Below are 21,710 nucleotides of genomic sequence, written 5' to 3'. Positions count from 1 at the left end.
TTTCTTTCAATAAACCCATATCTGAGCTCTAACGGCTTCCATTAAGTCGAGGCTTTACTTCGTAAGTTTTCCACTGGCTCCTTATTCTGGCGTTGGGTTCTACTGACGTCATGCAGGCATAAGGCACCACACATCTGCACAGACGGGGTACTTCACTCTCACATTCAAGCGGCATTCCCTTCTTTATCCGTGATAATCATTCCACCTACAACAGAGATCAATTCCAGTAGAAGAAGGACATCGCTCGTACAATATTGATAAACGGTCTTCAGAACTACACTCGCTGAGCTGCCTCATGACCTAATAGTTCAGGAAGTCGAAACCGATGGTCTGTCGTAAATTATCTACAGTTTCTTGCGAGCTTTCCTTAAAGATCGCACTAGTATTGTAACAGCTGGGGCCGTTCCGTCCTGTCTTCAGGTTAATCGCATTGAAGTCCCTCAGGGAAAAATAATGTAATCCACGCTGGTCAACATTGCCATTGGCCTGCACTCATACATACAATTGTACCGGAGATTTCATATTCAGCCTACCCAAATATTAATAACTAGCCCAACACGCAAATTCTGCTGCGCAAGAACAAATCCTTTAGCAAGAGCTTAACGCTATACAAACATTTTTAGAGAGCACTGACATGGCCCTACCCCCGGAGCATAGAGAATTCCGTGCAATATCTGCTCACAGGACAAAGTTCGAATCCAGGACTAACACAGGACTAAAAAACAAATTCGCATTGTTGCAAGTTTTATCAAGACAATTTACGACATTCGCTCTATTTAATGTAAATCCAAACACCCTCATCAGCATGGAGCATGTAGTTGGATCCACGGTGCCTCCGAATCTCACCTCTGGAACATGGTTCAAGCACTCGTTACATCTCGCGTAATCTGCCTATTGGCATTTGCTTCATTACCCTCCGGTCAGTTCTACTGCCTGGGTACCATTCACGATACCGCAAGGAGGTTCGCCACTAACACGCCATTTTTTTACAAGTATTGATTAGCCTTGTGTTATGCATGTCATAACAACTTTTATATCCTTTATGGAGCAGCATAGACTCACCCATGTAGCACGACTTCAATACCTGTGCTACACGGCCGTTTTGAAGGTCTTCCGAAGGCCTTTCAACAAATTTTCTATCGCGTACTCCATTGTAAATACATAGGGTGCACTTGTAAGGGAGCGCTCAACTGCCAATCGAAAGTTGCCGTGTAGCACAGGCATAGATCACGCATGCAGGCCACAGCATTCCCAGGAATATTGTGTACCCTGGCATATCCACGATTTCAATTACAACCCTCCCAGCAAGATGGCATATAGTACCGTTGGTGGACAAACACGCAATCCGGCCCACATGAGACACGGTACGTCGCTTAGCCGTTATTAAACATCACATACATTTTCTTGCACAAATATGCTTGCGCATTCAGGTATATTACACAAATGCGTCCTTTGGTAAAAATGGTGCCTATGGTACCGTGCATCATTCCTACTCGAAGCAAACTTCCTTCGCGTCACCTCTGTCCTGATAGCCTGAGCAAGAGAAAGAAATGGCTGTATTACGACCGCCCGTATAACTACGCAGGAACCTGTTCCCATTAAACATTTTCTTTAACTCAGCGCAGCTTAAGAATAGTCTATTGCACGCCCAAGCATCGCGCATGAATTATTAACGTCGTTCACGCTGCCGCTAACCTGGCGTAATGAAGATTTCCGACCCGCATTCGCTGAATTACGGAAAACCCACTCAGCCTTGGGCAGTTAGATGCTCACCTTGCTGCCACGTCGCGATTTTCAAGGCAGGCTAGAGAATATGGCGCTGAACTCGCAGTTTCGCCTCGCCACAGAAAATGTGTCAGAGCCACTTAAACCGCGGAATCCAGACTGCGAACCTGTTAAGTATGGGAAGTAATCTGGGACGTGCCTAAAGGTGTAGTTATGATTACTCTAGAGCCTCGGACTTTAATCAGCGGGTAGAACATAATAAACCCAGATGATGTCTCGAGTTTTGGAAAAGCCGGCGCACCGCATTCCGCGGGGCGAGGCCCGTTAACATCAACCTCTACCCAATAAAAAAAACATTTGATTTCTCTCCCTCTCTCTTTTTTTCTCCGACTGGGTGATATCGCAATTGAGCGAAGCACTTTCATTGTAATGCTCATTTGTAATGCGGGCACATTTAGGTAGTTATCCGCCTATAATAGAGAGTTTTAGCATATCGGTACCGTGTCTTCGTCACCATTCCCCGTGTTACCCGGAGCCGTAGTTTCCGTTTGCCGCTGAAAACGGTTGAACACTTTAACACACCGTTTGCGGTTTGCGTAATCCGGCCGCCGCGGCGCAAGTAGCGACATCTGATTAATTAGTCTCAAAACAATCACGCATAATGTTGTTGCTCATATCTATTTGCTTTCGTTTAAAGTAGCTTGAATATTTCACTTTTCGGGTCAAGCGTTCACAATAACTGTAGTTGTATTGAGAATACTGTAGCCATCCCCTGTAGAGCTTTAAAAAAACATGGCGGTGGCGCCATCTAGCGAGTAGAGTTAGAGTCAAGGTAAAAAAAGAAGCTGCCCCTGCGCTTAATATTTGGGCAAGGAATGAGTAAAATATGGTGTAGTAGTTACTCAGTAACCTACACTACCTTGCCCCGCACAATTCTGGATGCTCAAAGTGCACTGCGAGCTCAGAGACTTATCTGAACTATTTGAGGCGGGCGTTTTGGGAGCGGGTTGAAACGGGAAGGGTGTTTTGGGAACGGGTTGAAACAGAAAACGGTCAAACGGCACGTGCGTTTCGGGCATAGGCTTAAGCGGGGCGGGTTCAAGCGGGAGTGGGTTGTTTCGGGATACACCCACTTGAGCGTATGCTCCTATGCGATAAAGAAAAAAAAAAGCCTCAGTAACCTCGCGGGGTAGTATCGGGGGTGTTGGAACGAACTCCCGGGTTCGAGCCCCGCCAATGCGAATGTTGTTTCACCAAGAAGCGTCTTTTTTTTTTTTTTTGCAAAATATTCTCTTAGCACGATTCTGCTCAATGGTCTTGCGAATAAAAATGACTGACGATTACTATGGTCCCTAATGCGAAAGTTGTGCGCTGTGCGAACTAGTCTTCTCGGTCACGGCGAATAGTTGCGGCGTCTGAGGAAGTGATCGCGTGATGAGTGAACGCACGGCGGCGCGCGCTACTCTGCCGCTATCTCGGAGCGTGTCGCCGCCGTCGAGCATGTTGTTGTAAATCGTGTTTGCACCTCCCGCGCAAATAAGCCTCTGCGTCGGCGGTTCGAACTGCGTCTCAGGAAGGGATCGCAATCTGCGTCTCGAGAAGGGACCGCGAACTGCGTCTCAGGAAGTGAACGCGTCATCGTTTAGCACAGAACGGCACGCGTCTGCAGGGCGTCATCTCGCAGCGCGTCTCCACCGCCCAGCATGTCCCACTGCCTCCCGCTCACACTTTCGCCATGCGTCGCCGCCGAGAAGCGTCTCGCACCGGCTCTGCATACCGCCCTCCCCCTCACACTATCGCCCCACTGTCCTGCTCCGTTTACTTTCTGTCTTCGGTTCTCCCTTCGTTCGCTCGGTAACGAGGACAACACCGCCGTCAAACTACAGGGGCGGGCGCCAAAGTGCAGCGCCCTAAAAGTGTTTTGGTATCTTTCAGGTCTGCTTAGAGGGGGGGGGGGGGGGGGAGGGGGCAGCATATCGACACCCTAATTAATGTTTTACATCCATCCGGAATGATACCCCTTTTGGAACGGAACATGCATGCTAATTTGCAAATTTTTAAGGTCAGCTGACTAGGTGAAACTTGTTCTTAACCAAGACGACTTGTCACTCAATTAAAATTGAAGGACAATAAATCGAAAGGTTTGCAAACGACCGTCAGCAGAGTAGCTGATTAGCCGAGTAGTAGAATAGCCGATTTCAGAGTAGCTACGGTTCATTTTCGCTGGCGTTGCAATTGAGCGCCGATATCTCTAAGCAGGCGCAGTGCTGCAACGCCGTTCCAAGCGGTGGACATGAATACAACAGCGACAGTTAAAATGGTTTATGTGGAGCCTATGATAACGATCATGATGTGTTTGCACACCGAGTGCATTATTATCAGTATTAATACTGTCATCACCCCATCCTCAAAATCAGCTTCTCGTCTAATCTTGTGTGTTGACGAAGATGGCGACGACGACGGACAATGATTGTTCTACGCCCAGTGAACCGGCCCATGACCCGAATGAACGAGCTACATTATGGTTTTCCCACAACGCGGGCAAACAGCTGTGCCGTGAAAGGACAGCTTGATGCGACGACACAAGCGAGAAGCAGCAGCAGCATTTTAGTTAATAACCTTCCTCTAGGCTACATCCAACGCATATTTATGAGGCGAAAAGTAAGAACAGCAAAGAAGCGTTTGCGCGAGGCCCGCTACGACCCTGATTACTCTAAAGCACCCTGTAGTACGCGTAGCCCGGACACGGACTCCCACGCCGTCGTGATGGCGTCTCCTAAGACAACATCGCTGCGCTAGATTTTCTGGCTGCTTTTGCTCTTCCGGCAACCAGCCGTTAGTAAATTAAAGTCTATGCAAACTTGCCCTACATGAATGAAGACCGCGACAGGAGGGGTAACAAAATGCATCATAGAAAAACAGAAACACGCGTGGCCAAAAACCCCACGAAATGTGGAAACATCACCTTTCAATGGGCACTACTTCAATTAAAGTGCGGCGCTGCCTAGCGGACGCAGGCGGTGGTTAAATTAATTTCACGAAAAGCCACTGGCCGTCTGAGCTTAGGAATAAGTAAAAAAAGTAGGAGGGAAGCAGAGAACGAGATTTTGGCGCGCTCTCAAAGCTCGCTGGGGTCAACCGTTGCTTCAACACTGATGGGCTACCGTATAGCTCCGGGTATGATGAAAAAACCACGTAATTAAGAGCGTAAAATCAAATTTAAGGAACTGAGAAATCAAAATGATACTAAAACACGGCAAGAGGGGCGTAAGAGAGGGAGGAGTAAAGCGAGGGGCAAATTTGAGGTCGGGAGGCTTCTTCGTGCGAGTCCGCGCAGCAGCGCTAAACTGCAACGTAGAAAAGCCCGGCACCTCTTACGCTTGGGCTTGCTTAGTGAATTGGGAGTGATCTGGTGTGGGATAAATAAAAAGGAGATAGAAAGAGCAGGGGTATGGAAAATAGTGTCGTCCTAAGACGCGTAATTTTCTTTACGGCTTCTTTCGGCGGCAGGGTTCTCGAAGAAAGCTGTGTACGAAGGGGATAGGCATGGGTGATAGACAGAAAGGCTGAAAGGGCGGTGGGAAAGAAGAAAAGTTCGAGTGGGGGCGAAGAGCACGTTCTCAATTCGGTTGCGGCACTAACGCGCCGAAAGCCCCTTTTCTCGTCGTAAAATGCTCAGTCAGCTCAGCCTGTCTTCTGTGCTCTTAGCGAGAAGCTCTCCCGGTTTTCCTTTAAATTTATTAGCGCTAAGGCCTCTGCTTTGATGTTGCCGTGAACTTTTTTTGCGTCATAGTTATTGCAATGCTCGTGCTATGCGTGCTACGGAGTCTCCGAGCCTTGTCGTCTTTACTTAGGTTTTGGCACTTTATTGAAGCTTGCGTGTTTGCTTTTTCTTAACCGGTTTTCTTTTTTTGTGACATAAAACCTGGACATGTCTTCTGTCAAACTGCTGCGTTGCACCGCACATTTACGGCTATGCAATTCCACGCCTGCGCTGATAGTTTCTTTCTTGGGTGGCGGAGGTGAGGAAAAGGGAGGAGCGCATTGCTCAATCTAGGTACATTGATCAGAAGATAGCAGCAGCGCCCTTTTTTTTCACGTGCCATTGGTTGCAATTGGCCTATACAAAATCGGACAATGAGGCATACTGTGGTTTTACAATTTGTACCAGTCCCCTTCGCAAAAATTTCAAATTGGGACGCTTTATGCCGAAAAAAAAAGACTTTCACTGAAGTCAGTGGTGTATTTATCGGCACTCGTTTTAACCGCTGCTGAACACTTATAGATCAGCCGATATTATCCTGTGCCAGGTGCGAGACTTTAACCGAGATTGCAAAATAATTGGGGCAAGAAACGTCTTGCATCGCTGCCTTTTCATTGCGGAACAGCCTCTCTCTCAACAGGAAGTAATTGTCGTCGATAACAAGCATTAAAGAATGCCTAAAGCATTTGTGGTTGTAAATAACTTCGAAAATGGCACTTGCATTCTTCAGTTGTCATTACATTTTTACAGGGTAGCCACTCCTTTATCCAATGCTTGATGCTTATTACAATATTTTTCCCAATTTTGTGTGTTTATAGGTGGTTTAGTTTATTTCATTGTTTCCTGATTCTGAAACGATATTTTTATTTGGACTGCTCTCTTGATTAGGCGGGGTAATGTTTATTTGTTTTATGTGTTGCTTTACAAAGTTATCTTTAGATTTCCTCATCGAGGGTCTCGTTACAGTCTACGGACTTTAGGACTCTCGTCTGTATACTAATTAGTTTGCATCTTTTCAGACCAAAACCAATTTGACTTTGACTTCGACTTTGAATGAGGAAACGCGAGAAAGTGGCCAAGTGTAAAGTCTGTTGTACGAAGAACATGGTACAGCTCTGTTTTGTCTCATTCAAAAAAAAACTTTTGTTACTTAACGCCCGGAAAGAAACAAAGCTTACATGCTGTTGTCAGGAGCTTCACAATTTGCTGCTCTGTTATGGAATTTTCATTCTTTACCTGGAAACTCAGAGCGAGATCGTTCCCTTATTACAAAGTCTGTGAAAATAACCGGGTGTTATCAGAGATTCCGGCTAGAAACCTTGATTTCGTTATCCTGCTGACCTGCTGACCTGCTGAGTCACTACTTAGCCCTCGGGGCTATTTCCCGGTATGCTTAGTAATATTCTTTTATGCACCCGCTTATTAAATTGCACCAAGGCAGTCCGAACTTGGTGCAACAGGTCACTGCGAACACGGCGAGGTCGGTGACAGCTACAGGCCTCCAGGAATTTTGTAAGTGAATCACGCCCTCTCTTTATGACTTATTATGTACGGTAAGAGAAAAAGAAGAGAAATGGGGAGGACTGAAATTTAATTATTATTTAAGGGAACAAATCGCTGTTCTATTGAATCAATCTCTTGACTCGTTGAAATTGATTGATCTTATTCGTTTATTTCAACAGACGAGCTAAAAATTGACGTTTCCGTCGACATGATACAATAAATAGAATCCATCAAATTCAAACAGTCAACAGTTTTCAGCGATGCCTCGGTAACTCATTCAGTTTATTATTCAATCAATTGCGCTTACTAGTAGCTACAGCTCAGCCAAAATGCTGATGCAGGGGCGTTTTTGTTGCTAGCTCTTATTCAAAAAAAAAAAAAAGAGGAGAACCACCGCTGCTGGGGTTGAACCCGTGATCTCATACCCATCAACACAACGCTTTAGCCATCTGACAGCCGCCGCCACGGGAAGCTAACAGGGGTAATTCTTAATCGCAGTGAACAAAATTCCACGGAAGAATAAAATTTCCTTCCGGTGACCTTCCGTTGACCTACAAGTGAAAGACTGGGCAATCGTGTTGCCTCCCCACGCAACGCGAAAATCTTGATCAAACGTTTTCTACTAACTTTTTCCCAATAAAGACGCCAATGTGAAACATTGCTTTCCTCTCAGTTCGAGCATTTTTTTTTTTCATCGATCGTTTGTGGTTGTAAATCCCTTAATCAGGAGCTTGCGTGACTCAGGTTGCAAACTTCGGCATATGCTCGATGGAAACAGTAAAATTAACTTTCTTTTCAGCATTTTCTCCGCCCCAAACCAAATCTAGCGCGCACGCTCTTCCGTTTGGATGCAGTATTAACCGCAGTGTAGCTCCCACTAAATCAATAATGACGCAAGTTCGTAAAAATGCGTCACGGAAGCAGCGAGACACACGGGACGAGCTGCAGAAACAGACCAGACAGAATGGGTGCGAGAATGGTATCCGCGATTGGCAGGTGGCCACTCTGCTGGGCACTCGCAGAGACTCTGCCACATGTATTGTCATTGATTGATTGATTGATTGATTGATTGATTGATTGATTGATTGATTGATTGATTGATTGATTGATTGATTGATTGATTGATTGATTGATTGATTGATTGATTGATTGATTGATTGATTGATTGATTGATTGATTGATTGATTGATTGATTGATTGTGGTGTTTAACGCGCCGACGCTTCACAGGCGATGAGGCGCGCCGTAGTGGAAGGTTCCGGATTAATTTTGACCACCTTGGGATCTTTAACGCGCGCCGAAATCTCGAACACACGTGCGTTTTTTGCTTTTCGCCTTCATCAGAAAAGCGGCAGCCGCGACCGCGAATCGAACCCGCGTCCTTGTGCCCAGCAGCGCAATGCCATAGCCACTGGCCACGGCGGCGGGTGCCACATATATTGTGAGGGTTAAAATCAGAGTACCAGGACGCCCAAAGCACGGCATTTCAAAGGCAGGAGAAAGACGTCTAACAAACTTCCGATGGAAGTACTTCCGCCTTCCAGTGGAAGTAAGTTCACACTCGGCCACCAACTGGATACAAGGCACACTTCCCAGGCAGGGAAGTTCCGGATGATGATGATGATGATGGTTGGGTTTTATTGGCGCAAGGCCGACTATGGGCAAAGAGCGCCAAAGAAGATGGGGGAAGTTCCCATCTTGGGGGAACTTCCCAAAGAAGGGAACTTCCGGTGTGAAGTGACCCGCGTAATCCGGACAAGAAAAGAAAAGTTCCCCAACTTCGATTCAAATGAACAGCGCCTCATTCAGGCCCAGTTCTGGTCTTCCGTTGCGTTGTGGGCTGTATCTGCGACTGTCTAGCTATTGCCGTCCGCGAAAGAGCCCGAAAGCACGGTGAGATGTAGTTCAGGAGGTTGCTACGGCTAACGACACAGGAAGGAGTTTGCACCCTCATTACGTGACCATTTCTGCAGCCTCTAGAGAGGCCCACAACATTCCAAGAAAAGCCGCCCCTTCCCTGCCCCCTTAAAAATATGAAAGAAATTGAAAGGAAAGCCCTGAATGTTTAATACTGCTTATATTATATGTTTTTATTAAATAACTTCCTAACAATGGTAGGTATCCATGGCTACGAGAAAGGAATATTAATACTTTCAAGGCCCCAAAAGCAGTTTTGTCTGACCCTTCCGTCATGTGGTTCCAGATTTGTTTTAGGAGAGGCCCTTTCTCGCAAGCATTTCTGGCTATTGGCTACTTCACGGCATTGTAATAAAGGGAAGACATGGTTGCGATGTCTCCACGGCAAAAAACTTTTTTAAGCCTTAATTCTTCTCAAAGCATTCACGGCATTTAGAGGAGGTACACTCATATGGCCGAAAAATTCAGGCTTTCAGATCGTCATTAGTAAACTCCGTTGCACCTCCCACTCTTCTACACTGCAGTTTTCCTACGCCTCTAACAAAGATAGAGTACAACGTGGTGCTGACAAGACTGTCGCCAGAACCGTTGGCAGGAGTCTGAAACGGACTGGGTGAATGTATGAACATGTGGCGGTGGATAGCAACAAAACCGTTTTTTCCCTGCCTGCACCTTACACTAAGGAAGAAGAGTATGAAAAAATAAAAAGATGGAACCGTGCCCCTGGCAAGAAACTCGGTAGGGGGCCAGCTCTGATGTCAGTCCCTCATATACGCAGCGCAGGTGTAAGTATCGAGATAACTGATCGCCTAACTGTCCCAGGAACGTCCTGATGGTGGATGGCTCAGCCATGCGTGTTTTTTCTTCCTCCTTCTAACCGATGTTTCCTGAGATGGATGTGTGTGTTGTTAAGGATGAAGCCTTAGACGTCTCATCAAGCGAGAAAAGTGACCGCAGTCAATCCAAATGGTACCAGAATGGCCACAGCTAAAGTACATACATCAATAAAAATGGCTGCGTATCTGCTCCTTTCGTTGCAAATGTCGGCGAAAGACGATAGTCGACTGGCGCCACTGCCAAGCACATGCCTCCCTTCTGCTTCCCGCTCACCTCGCGCAAGGCTTGAACCGTAACCAAGCTGCAGGATTTCTTTCTACGTGAGCAGTGAAGGACACATCACCACGCATTTGTACAAGTTTGAAATTGTTTATTTACATGTTCCGTCGTTGCTTTGCACTGTGCTTGTAGTAAGCATAGTGGTATGCATCGAAGTGTTCCTCATCCAAGCATTAGACGCGCGGTAGCGCTTGATGACAGCGCCAGAGTTTGTTCTTTTATTGTTGTTGTTGTCTTTGCCACATCCACTGCGCAAGCCAGGGCTCGGCGGTCGCCGCGAGGGACGCGCTCAGGAGCGCTCGGCATTTTCTTGGTATCTTTTCCTGCAACGGCGAACTTCCGGCTTGTACAACAGCTCCAATGTTAATTAAATTGGCCGCGTATCTGCTCCTTTCGTTGCAAATGCCGTCAAAAGACGATAGTCTTTATCGGCTTTTGCGAAGTAAATGCCTCCCTTCGCTTTCCCGCTCACCTCTCATGTTGTTCCTCTTGCGTCGCGCTCCTCCCAAGGTACAGACGCCAAAGATTTGCTTAAATCATTTTAAATTTCCCGCGTTCCACTGCTCCAAACCGGGTGACTCGATGCGAACGCTGCCGTACGGCGAAGACGCGCGTTAATCGAGGCGCCCTACTTCAGCGTTTATAGAACCGCGTTTCCCTACTCCACGTGCGTTGCAAGCAGAACGTGGAACCTACCTAGTGGAACCTTGCGTAACTGTTGCCGGTTGATTTCTTAAAATGGCCCCAGAAGCTATAGTGGCGCGGGCGACAGCAGGCGACGGCGGAGTGAATTCTTTTTCTGCAGTTGATGAAGTATTTAATTTCGCAAATTCAAGCATGTTTGATTTTTTTATAAAGGAACACTGCAAATATCACTTCTGTATCGATTTGTTGTCTAATATTTGCGTAATGTCTTGTTCTTCTTCAACAATGTTGACAATTATGAACATTCCACCGGACATAGACGGGTAGATTTAGCTGTGACTATATACGACTATTGCGCAGGCATTGTTTTGCTTTGGCCGGGTGGCTGAATCGGGTCACAGACAGACAGACGGACAGACATACAGACATACAGACAGACCAAAATTTCTGGGTTTAAGTAGCCCAAGAAAGACTATCGTCTTTAAAAACCTTCACTTGCTGGTCAGCGCCTTGTGTGGTCACTTTTATCGACGCTGTTTAGATTTCCGTAAACATCAACCAATAAGCCCCAACTAACGAAATTAACTTGGAACCGCTCTATGCAGTTCAGGTCTCATACCTCGACAGTAATTTTATGGCTCCAACACGCTAGAAAACTAGTTTCGAATAAGGGAAAGTACAGCGGGTCATGTACTAGCATGTCGCTGAATTTGAGAAAATGAAGTCGTAGAAGGGCCGAGCCTGAACCTAAAACACGTGATGCAGGACGAAGGCGAAGTCGCAGAAAATCATAAGGAACATCCTGGATGTGTAGTGCAAGCAGGATGTTAACACTGAAAAGACAGGAGCACACGAAGGTAGAGAACTTGCGGCAGCCAATACGGGGCTCAGGAGGACATTTGTGAACTACTTAGAGGGCTGCTTCAAGGAAATCTGAAACTCTGGGAAACCATAAAAAAGCGTTATCAGTCGACTTCACGTGTTGGGCTATCGGCAGCCGTCACCAACACTTGCCTGTAGCTGCATTTTATACCGGAGCATAGCGAGATTGTCTAAAATGTTTTCGGGCCGCCTTTCTAATATTAATCTTGTTGTCCACGACGTTGAAATTTCGTCCTGCAGTTCATTCCAATGGCCTATAATTTTCTACGTGTCCCTCCCTCGCCATCCTGAGCGGCTGTGAAAAATCTGTCGCAAGAGATTTTCAGAGCAAGAAACTTTTCAACGAAACTCGTCCTATCAGACGTTGCAATTACAGCTTTGTGTTTCAGGACAGACCGGTCGGTGACGCCAAAAATACAGCTATAATACCCTGTAGAGTGAAATTGAGGGCAGAGGAAAAAACATAAAGTTAATGAGATTTGAGACGCAACGGGAAAGACAGTGAGCCTAGAAAGATAGGTGTGGCGGGATACATTTTTAAGAATTGACGAAGCGTCAGAGAGAGAGAGAGAGAGTGAGAGTGAGAGAGAAAGTCTCAGAGAGAGGGGGAGGTGCAGAGAGTGCTGACAACCGTCTGTGGGTAGATCTGAGATGCCAGAAAGCGGACACAGAATTTCTGGAACGACAACTTAAACGACAACGTGCGAGCCACTCGAGTGGCTCGCACGTGTCGCCCATTCGCGTGTACGAAGCGGGTAATTCAATTGGAGATTGCATGGCCTCCAGAGAAATGCCACACAACGAATGACATTGTGGCCGCCACAACTACCGAATGTACACCCGTCTGGCCGCTGCTGCTGGTTGCAGAAGACGGCCAGAATGCATCCGACCGGGAAGAATTAGTGAGCACAAAATAGCATTATTACACCCGTGGTACGAAGCTGACGCCTGCCCAAGCACCACCGAGAATGCAATGCCTGCGAATATTTTTTTCGTTTGTGCCAGAAGCGCGCTTTTCAAATGTTCCCTTTTGTTATCCGCTGATATATGAAATACTTCACTAACGTTACGGTAAGGAAAGCTATGGCAGCGCGATGGCAGCAGAATCAATGAAGCTAAAGGCCTTCTCATTCGACTAGAGTGCCCACTGCGCGCGGAAAGTTATTCTGTATATTGCTCGGGGAACGGGAGTCACGAAGCCGCACACATAATTCATCCCCCCCGTGCCCCCCCTCCTTTTCCGCCGTTTAATTTGCTTAAAAAAAGAGGAAGATCGCAGCTGATGTGCCGGATGGTGCGCCGGGCGGGCATAACACGCCTCCGGGCTTTAGTGCACGCCGTTCTCTGCAAATGCAGCTGATTCCTAGTCGTCTCACATGACGTATACATTTACGAATAAACGCCTCCGTGCCTCGTTTTGCCAGTTTGTTTTGAATACGCGTAGGTTTCCTAGACTTCTTGAGCGTCGATCTGCCCAAGCGCTGCAGTCTCGATTTTTAGCGGTTGTTGATTACCGCCGTTTTGTAGCCTAGGGGTGAGGCTAGACATTTTTCGGAGACTTGAAGACTTTAATTTTGTTTAAATAGTCCGAGCGGCTTCGTACGCAGAAAAAGCGAATAAAGACACGCCGTAGCCCCTAAAATTACTGTGTCTCCTTGAGACGCTGAACTTTTGACCCGGTCATCCAATGAAACTCGCAAACATTCGTCATTCCTCCCTTATTTCCCTTTCCTCTCTGCCCATTGTCTCTTTCAACATCTGACAACACTGGCGCTACATGTCATAATTGTGCATTTCAAGAAAGGCCGAGAAGCGGCGAGTAGCAAGTACGGGAACAGTAACGCAGAAGTGGCCAAACAATTTTCTCGTGTTTCTTCGTTTTACTCAGTGCCTGCAGTAGGAATTCTAACCGCCTTTTTTGTTCCTTACGCTGCTGCAGTGACAGTTGCTACAGCGTGATGAAGCTTCGGAAAATCCCCGATTCCGCCTTCTTCCCTTACTCTTAGAAGCGCCAAGCTTTCTCGCTCATAGTAGGCTAAAAAAAACACGTAAGAAAAATAGGCAGATACGCAAACAGTTACGAGAAAGAAGAAAAAAGGCTGGAAAAGAACAAGACATCGGCAATAAAGGATAAACAAGACAGGAAATAGGGAACAACGAACCGAAAAGGGGAGAGGAGTCAGAAAATAGAGAATAACGAGCAAAGAGAAAACAATAGAAGAAAGAAAGCAAGAACATGAAAAAGAAAAGAAAGTAGAGAAAGAAGGTGTAAAGATACAGAAAGGGCTATTAGAGAGGTGGGAAAGGTAAAAATTAAAATTATGATAAAGTAGATGCGCATAAGGAAGGAAGGAAGGAAGGAAGGAAGGAAGGAAGGAAGGAAGGAAGGAAGGAAGGAAGGAAGGAAGGAAGGAAGGAAGGAAACCAAAATGTCCCGTGGAAGAGGGAAGTTCAAAAAAAGAACAAGAGACAGCAGAAAATGAGGAAGTGAAAAACGTTATTGTAGAGAAGTTTGGGGAGAAAGGTAAACAAAGGTAAAGAATGGCAGAAGAAATGAAGAAGGGGAGCATGGAAATAACATTAAAATCGCAAGAGAGACGGACGAATCGATAGTGGAGAACTCGACGAAAGGCTTTACGATGTTTGTTTTCACTTCACTGGCCGCCTCTTCCCGGACACAGCTGAAACGAGTCGGGCACGGCCGGGATAAGTCCACGTGTCGGGTCAGTCGAAAAGCCCAAGGCAGCGTCGTGGGGCGACAAATGCCATTCTTGCTTACTCCACCTTTATCGGGCTTTTTCTTCCTCTGGGATAATAGCTTGCGTGTCCTTGTTAGGCCTAGAAGCGTGTAAATGTCGGATCCAATCTCGAAGCTAAGATTACTTTCATGTTCTCAATAGTTTCAGTCCGAGGCCTGCAGCCCCACCTTCTACCAAAGAACACAGGCGCACGATTTCTAATCATGATAGGTTTGATGGGAGGGGACGTACAGTCACTTAGGCGTACAGAACCCTGGAAGCCAAACTCAGCCTGACAACGCAATCATGATTTTGAGCGAAAAAGGTAATGAATCAATGAACGCTGTACTACATGTCGACGGAACTCGCCCACAGAAGGATCTTGACTTGCTCGAAGGCACATAACATTGAGCGAAATGAGCGAAAAGGCATGTTTACAAAAATACAACGACTAAAGGGTTGTAAAAGTCAAGAACTATTGATTTTTTCAAGTCAGCCTACGCCTCAAATGCGCTTTAACTACGCCATATTACGAGCTCGCTAGGATGTTAGGGTCTGTGAAAAGTTAACTGTCAAAAGATCACTTTACGGTATGTGAAGTTGAACTGATGTTAAAGCAAGGAAGGGCGACACCAGCATATTTAACCTTGTACATTGGCTTCTTTTTCTCAACCTTTGTAATGTGTGCGAGGCAAAATAAATTGCGCGTTTCAAGCAATGGCCCTACCGGTAGGTATTTTTAGAAGTACTGATGGCACAATTGCTTCGTGCGAAAAAAATAATTATAAATTATGTAATTTACTCCAGTTATCTATGAAATTGAAGATGAAAATGAAAATCACCGTGCACACCGGTCAGCTTGTAAGTAGATAGAGGGCCGGAGCTCTGCGTTTTTTCTAGAGTCAAAAACAGCTGCATGAAAATAATCGTACTTTGTTGAGATCTGTCGATTTTGCCATCAAACGCATTGGATCAATTGAAATCGCGGCAGCGCTCGCGAACGTTTTAGAGTACAATGTTTTCAAGCCCCGGTTTTCTTGACAAAAAAGACATAAGATCGTACGTTCCAGCGCCACAGAAATTAAACCGACGAGTAAAAAACACAAGAGAAAGAACGCCCTTTGGCTGGATTTTAGTCAGGAAACATGAGATTCCAAATTGGATACACTTCAGACTGAAGTACGAAGACGTGATGTCGACGAGCGCTAACAATTCGTGGTAATCGAATTGTTAGCGCACGTGGCCCGTTATATCACACCGTACACATGCAAGGTACAAAAGGGGAAGCAGTTTTCTTTGGTCAGGCGGCGAGCCTGTCGGCACCAAGAGGAGACATTACATAAAATTCTGTTTCTTTTTCTCTTTCAAAGATGGAGCTTCTCCGACGGCAAGAAAATCCGTTTTTTTTTTGCCTTGTTGCTTCATTATTTTTCAATCCGAATCAATTTTTTGGCCACGTCCAATATCTGTCCGGGCTCAGCTGGTACGGCAAAGTACTTGTTTTGTAACGCGGCCTTTTGATATTATGTTTTGTCAGCTTCATTGCAAGCAGGTACCTCAAAGCAGGTACCTTCCATTTATGTTTAAATTAAAAGGATCCACATTCCCACCACACAAGGAGCATTTGACAATGGTCGAGCGCTTCACCCACCCACTCATTTTCCGCAGAAATATTCATCCATTTTTTAAGATGGCGGCAAACGGTAGGAAACTAAGATTTTGCGCGAAGTAGTGCGTCGGCCTAGCCCACGAGTAAATCGACGTGCGCTGTTTAACATCGATCAACACGTTCTGCTCTTTCGCAGCATTTTTTAATTCGGCCCAACTTCTGTTTTCCTTAGTTTGGAAATTATGGGGTGCCTACAGTGCGTGCGGCGTTCAACAGTTCAGTATTTATGTCTGTACTTAGTTCTGCTAACAAGTACCGTAAAGTAATTTTCAGAAAAAATCCCCATCTATCTATGAACTCTTGTTCCACAGACAGCCTAACAGTGCGCTTGTTTGAGCAGCACGGTGCTGCAAGATATATTCACGGTAATGCCACAGCAGTTATCGCTTACCCGTTCGACTGTCGCCTTTCCCGCAATAAGAACCTCTGGCACGTCAGGAAAGACGCACGAGTATTTTGTCCCAGTTAGCACCTGATGGGAAGTCGATAGGGAACGTGCCTTTACCAGATAAAGTGCATTTTTATCTTTGAGAGAACACGGTAGAATAAATATAAATTACAAAGGGAAAATTGAAACTTTTTGCTTTAGATGGATTTGACCGTGGCGTTGGGGATGCACTAGAATTTGTGTAACGCTTCAATCGATGGTGAAGTGAGCTTTCCAGTGGACCTCAACCTCAATGAACTGTTGCAAAACAGTGCAAAATACGAGTATTAACAACCAAACGTACACAACACGACCGCTGCCCTCAACGCAGCCACGTGATGTGCCCTTTTGGTCTTCTCTCGTTTGTTTTTTTTACGCTATTTTGCAATAGTTCAAAATGAATCAACTGGCCCCACTTAAAACGTTAACTCAACCTCAACGGCGAGCCTGAGAAAAAGTGGGTGCAACTGGTTTGAGTTTTCACGGAATTCAAATATGGCATGACAGGTGCCCAGTTCTGAAACTGAACACACATCGGACCCTCGTTAACGGCCCTCATGAGGACTGCTCGGCAACGAAAAGATGCAGCTGCCTCACCTTCTTCGTAGTTCCTCTTGTTACGTAGCCTCAGCGCCACGATGATGCACAGCGGTAGCAGGAAGAGCACTGTGACGGCCGATATGAGCATCGTCAGCAGAGTCTCGTCCGATAGCTGCAGCCTCGTTCCTGCATGTGCCCGGCAACATGGTGGCCATCAGAAATAACGCACGGAGTGCAATAACGGGAGAAATTGCTCACAACAGAGCTTAATTCGGTGACAGCAGACGCTATGGCACATTGGAAATGATAAGATGTTAGCTCACCTGTGCAAGCCTTACGCTAAACCTACGTTTCGGTCTACCTCATTTATTACGCAACGGTAATTAAGAAGCGTCCACGGAGAACTAAAACAAAAATAAACACATTGTTGAGGCCTCCAAACAAGAGCATGGAGCAGCACTTTCTTTTTGACGGGACGCCTCCGATTTTTATCGCCCAGCGAATAACGAAACACAGAAGAAATATTGCTCCAGCCAAAAAATTTTTTTTTCTGGTAGCTTTTAAGGATCCATGCAGAGAAAAAACAAGTTTGTTTTATCCGATAAATTTCGTGTTTTGTAGTGCTTCAAGCGCTTGTCCGGATGGAGACGATGCTTTATTCATTGACAGATTAATCAATTGAAGTTAAAATTTTGATTTTCCCGCTAAATCATGTGTTTTTGTGGCTTGCAATGACATCACAGGGACCGACCGCTCTGCAGCCGATTGCGAAGTCTTGTTTACCGTTAGTGAACCTAGATGGCTCCACCATACCGCGGACAGCCCTTTTCTGCCTTTGGTTTGTTTTTGCTCGTATTTTAACCTGGCTTCTTTTTGTTCAGGGAGAAAATAATTGCCTCGTGAAACTTAGGGCTCGTTCGACATATATGGTCACGTAAGACACCGTTGCTTGTGTCAGTCGGCCAGTGTCGTCCGAGAAAACCCCAAAGCTCCGCAGTCCTGTACAGCTAAACCAAGCATAGTGCGCGCAGTACTAACAACACTACGCATCGCTATTTCTATGTTTACGTGTGCTTTCGTAACTTCCACTGTTTGTCCCACCATTCTTATTGCTTTAAAAAGAATGTGCCCTAAATTTAAGCACAAATAGCTCGTCCGGCAAGCTTATCAAATCGGCCTCATTTGCGTTTTCTTTTGCGGGCCTCCACCAATCGCAGAGCTGGCTGGTATGACATCATAGGTTCTGTTGTGGGAAATGAGCTAGTGGGTCGCATGGCTACTCCATTTTTTCCTAATTATATAGCTTATTTGAGCGAAAATTGCGTTAAAAGTGGTGTCAGCATTATTCTAACGAGGCAATCTTTTGAATGAACCAATCTTGTGTTTTGTCTTCATGGCTACTTTAAGCACCTTTTTGAGTAGGGTTATACATACTCTTCATGATTGAACCATCAATTTTTAAGTATACTGGATATTACGGCACTAGCTGCCCAAATGCGACAGTAAACCACCAATTACAAAGGCACCTCGGGAATATTCACTCTGAGTGAATTCGTCATACGAATGACTTCCAAGAAAAAAAATGTCTGCTTGGTTCTTTTAGTAGAAGTGAATGCTACCCAAAAAATAATCGCCCACAGAAAACTTAGCAGTGGAGGCAAACCACATAATGGGAAGTACACACATGATATTGGTCAGTGTTGTATTACTGTTGCGTCTAAACAATGTCATAATTTGGGTAGTGGTTTACTAAGTGTATAAGTACGTTTCCCGCCTATAACATTCCTTTAATTATGTTTCGCTAAACTGTGCCTTGAACCGTGTTGTAATCTACATAGCAACCATACAAACAAACAAGCAAAACTGGCTGTCACCAGCATGCAACATTTTGTGCTATGAGGCTAGTCCTTAGGCGGAGAGTGAAAGCGTGTTTCTCCAACTTGAAGATCCACTATCAATTACTTTCGTTTATTCGCTGTCCAACTACAAATAGCAATTGTGCTTTTAGTGAGGTCCTGTCACACAGATATTTCCAACCTGTATATTTGAGTAGATCTATAAAACAGTGATCTGAATATACAATCTTGTACTCCCTCAATATAAATAATTGTAAACACCCACTGCAAGCATATGCTGCTAACTTATCGAATGAAAATTTAAGCCCTGCTGAGCAGGTAGATAGAAACTGGTTTATCTCAAGAAACACACCAAGAAGTGGGACTGGCAAAAAAGTAATCTACACCAAGAGATAGCTGCGGACTAGAAAATAAACTCAGGCAGAAGACTTGTAACTCAAACAAAGAAAAAAAGTGGAAATTGGTCGCACGTATGATCTGAAAGACCAATGAAACGTAAAATACTTAAGAACAAGAATAAAAGATGCGAAAAACCACAAGCTGTGGAACGACGTAGGAAGCAGACGCATCCAAAGCAGTTGGGGCACTTGTAAGATTAGCGAACTCGGAAAAAGAAGGAATTCGAAAAACACATCGTGGGAGTGGGTGGAAGCATAGGAGGTATTCACTGAACAGTTTAGCTCTCAATTTCTTCGCTTGGAAACACTGGAAGCGGCCACAAACATGTCCGACGCACCACGGACATGGTGCGGGTTGTGCCATTGCGCCCACACGCCGCAGAAAAAAAAAAATACCGGCGTGCGTCGTCTGCTTCGTTCCAACCCGATTCTCAACGGTGGTGTCAACAGAGATGCTATTAATTTCGGTCACATTGGAGTCTAGACATTACTTTGCGTTTGATGGGGTAGCATTAGGAATGTCCAGCACGCATCATGTGCTCAGCATGGACAAGTACCGCCATCCCGCGGAGGCCGACGTTACCAGCGACGGCGCACTCAAATGGTTGCCTGCATGCGTGCCTCTCCAGTGAATACAACCTAACACAACAGGTCTCCCTCAACACGATGCCGGAGAAAAAATGCGGAAACCAACCGGCTGTGACAACCACAAAGTCTAGTGGGAAGGCTCATTAGCTGAGGAGCAATTAGCCATTTTTTCCACCGAATAAGCCATCGGTACGCTGTTGTTTGACCGGTTTCTAATCAAATATTTTACAGTCGCGATGTTATTCCAGCTTCTCCGTGTGCCATATACGAATATGTGGGTCTATGTTTAAGCGCAGATAATGTGATGAGATTGTTTATTTCTTTAATGAAACAGGACGGACAGTCTGGCGTGCAACAGTCCCGTAAGGCTAGAGGGACAGGGTATGGTTTCCATCACCAACCGAAGACAACAACAACAGACACTAACAAAAAACATGTCAAGACAAAAGCAAACTAAGGAAACAACAACATATTCGGGCAATTGAAGTATACATAAAGATACATGGAAAACACACACTACGGGGGGGGGGGGGGGGGGGAATGCCGGCGGTGCATTTAATATCTACAATTCAAAATCTGCTTTAATTTGATTGTTGAATTTCTGGTAGAAGTATCGCCTCGAAGGTGCTTGAACGCAGCATATGCCCTTACAGGTATGGGGTGGCGTGCTGACAAGCCTGGCCTCCTGGAAGCACCCCCACCAGCCCCATTTACTAGTTTGCTTAGAAAAACCCTTCCATTCTCATGAGCAGCAGCTAATACGGCTTGAATATGCGGCCTTATTGACTTAGGGTTAGGTCCGTGGCTTTTCACGCCAACGGTCACGGTTTCAGCCAGAGTGCTCCCTTTTTTTTTGTCGGGAAGCCCGGCACCATTTTTTTACTGAAACCGTGTTTCTTTAGGCCAATGTTACGCATCATTGTTGAAAATAAGTCAAGTTTGCTAACACTAGGTTGGTTCTCCCTACCAGCACGTTGACTAGTTCTGCGATTCTTCTAATTCCGACTCGAAAGAGAGGCGCACATAGAGTGCACCCAGGCGGCCAGGTCTGCCAAAATGCGCTGTCCGGTATGCACTTTTTGGTCAATTTAGGTATGGATATACGTGATGTCTCTCCTCATGACTCTGTTTCTGCGAATGTTTCCTCAAGACATTTTAGGCTAGAACCCCGAGTCAAGTTCCACATTTGTTTTACATATACGCACGTGACTGTGGTGGCGCACACAGAGAGCCGGATGAGCGTCTAGCGAGATGCTCTGCGCAGACGTGACGTCCAACGCTTGGCTCATAAACAACAACCAGTAGGCGTAGCAAAGGCGCTGGAGCTTCGCAACCAAGAGGACCCCGGTAGCACTACTTTTTTTCACTGACTGAAATGAGGGTCCACGCGAACTACGGCGAAATACATTTTCCGCGCCTAAAGTGCTTTCCACTAAAATACTGAAAAGCAAGTTGTACTGCCCCCACAACCCTTTTTCACGAAATGAAAAGTGGTGTGTGTTCGCTGAAAGACAACCTAGAAAACGGGCTAGGCGCTGTGACCTTTAACTCAATAAAGCGGGTGTATACGTGGTTTACGACTCTCTTCTGCGACCCTTCAAAGCACGATGACAACATACAGATGATAGCTCTTCCAGGGCAGACGAACCACAAATAGAAGGAGGACAACCACTTCACCTTGGTTGTCACTTCCGATACTTGTGTTCCTTCAAACAAGCGCTGCTTTGTGATATTTATCTTTGTCCAGATAAATCAACAAAACCAAGTGTGTAGCGCTAAGGGACGGCCTATATTGGTCTCTTTGTCCAACGCTCCTCCGCAGACAGTGAAAGTGTTTCCCAACAGCTTTCCGCGGTAACAGAAAAAAGTTCACTTTGAGAACCCATGCAGTTAAATACTTACAAAGAAAGGACATTGGAGACATAGCTTGAGTGTAGTGTTCGGA

General features: G+C 45.7%; 1 pseudogene across 1 annotated transcript in view; it reads right to left on the bottom strand.

The window, feature by feature from the left end:
• LOC144169490 (neural cell adhesion molecule 2-like) overlaps positions 1-21,710 on the bottom strand; it is a 250,270-nt pseudogene that overhangs the window by 935 nt on the left and 227,625 nt on the right. Inside the window, exon 9 of the transcript XR_013322458.1 lies at positions 16,981-17,109. The product of XR_013322458.1 is annotated as a neural cell adhesion molecule 2-like (transcript). The remainder of the gene's footprint in view (positions 1-16,980; positions 17,110-21,710) is intronic.

Source organism: Haemaphysalis longicornis, unplaced genomic scaffold, assembly GCF_048455015.1.
Source record: "Haemaphysalis longicornis isolate Haplotype H1 unplaced genomic scaffold, Haemaphysalis longicornis Haplotype H1 scaffold_2, whole genome shotgun sequence".
In the NCBI taxonomy this organism is placed as follows: Eukaryota; Metazoa; Arthropoda; class Arachnida; order Ixodida; family Ixodidae; genus Haemaphysalis; species Haemaphysalis longicornis.
Note: the sequence above shows the minus strand (reverse complement) of the source record. Positions and strands in the feature narration are given on the sequence as shown.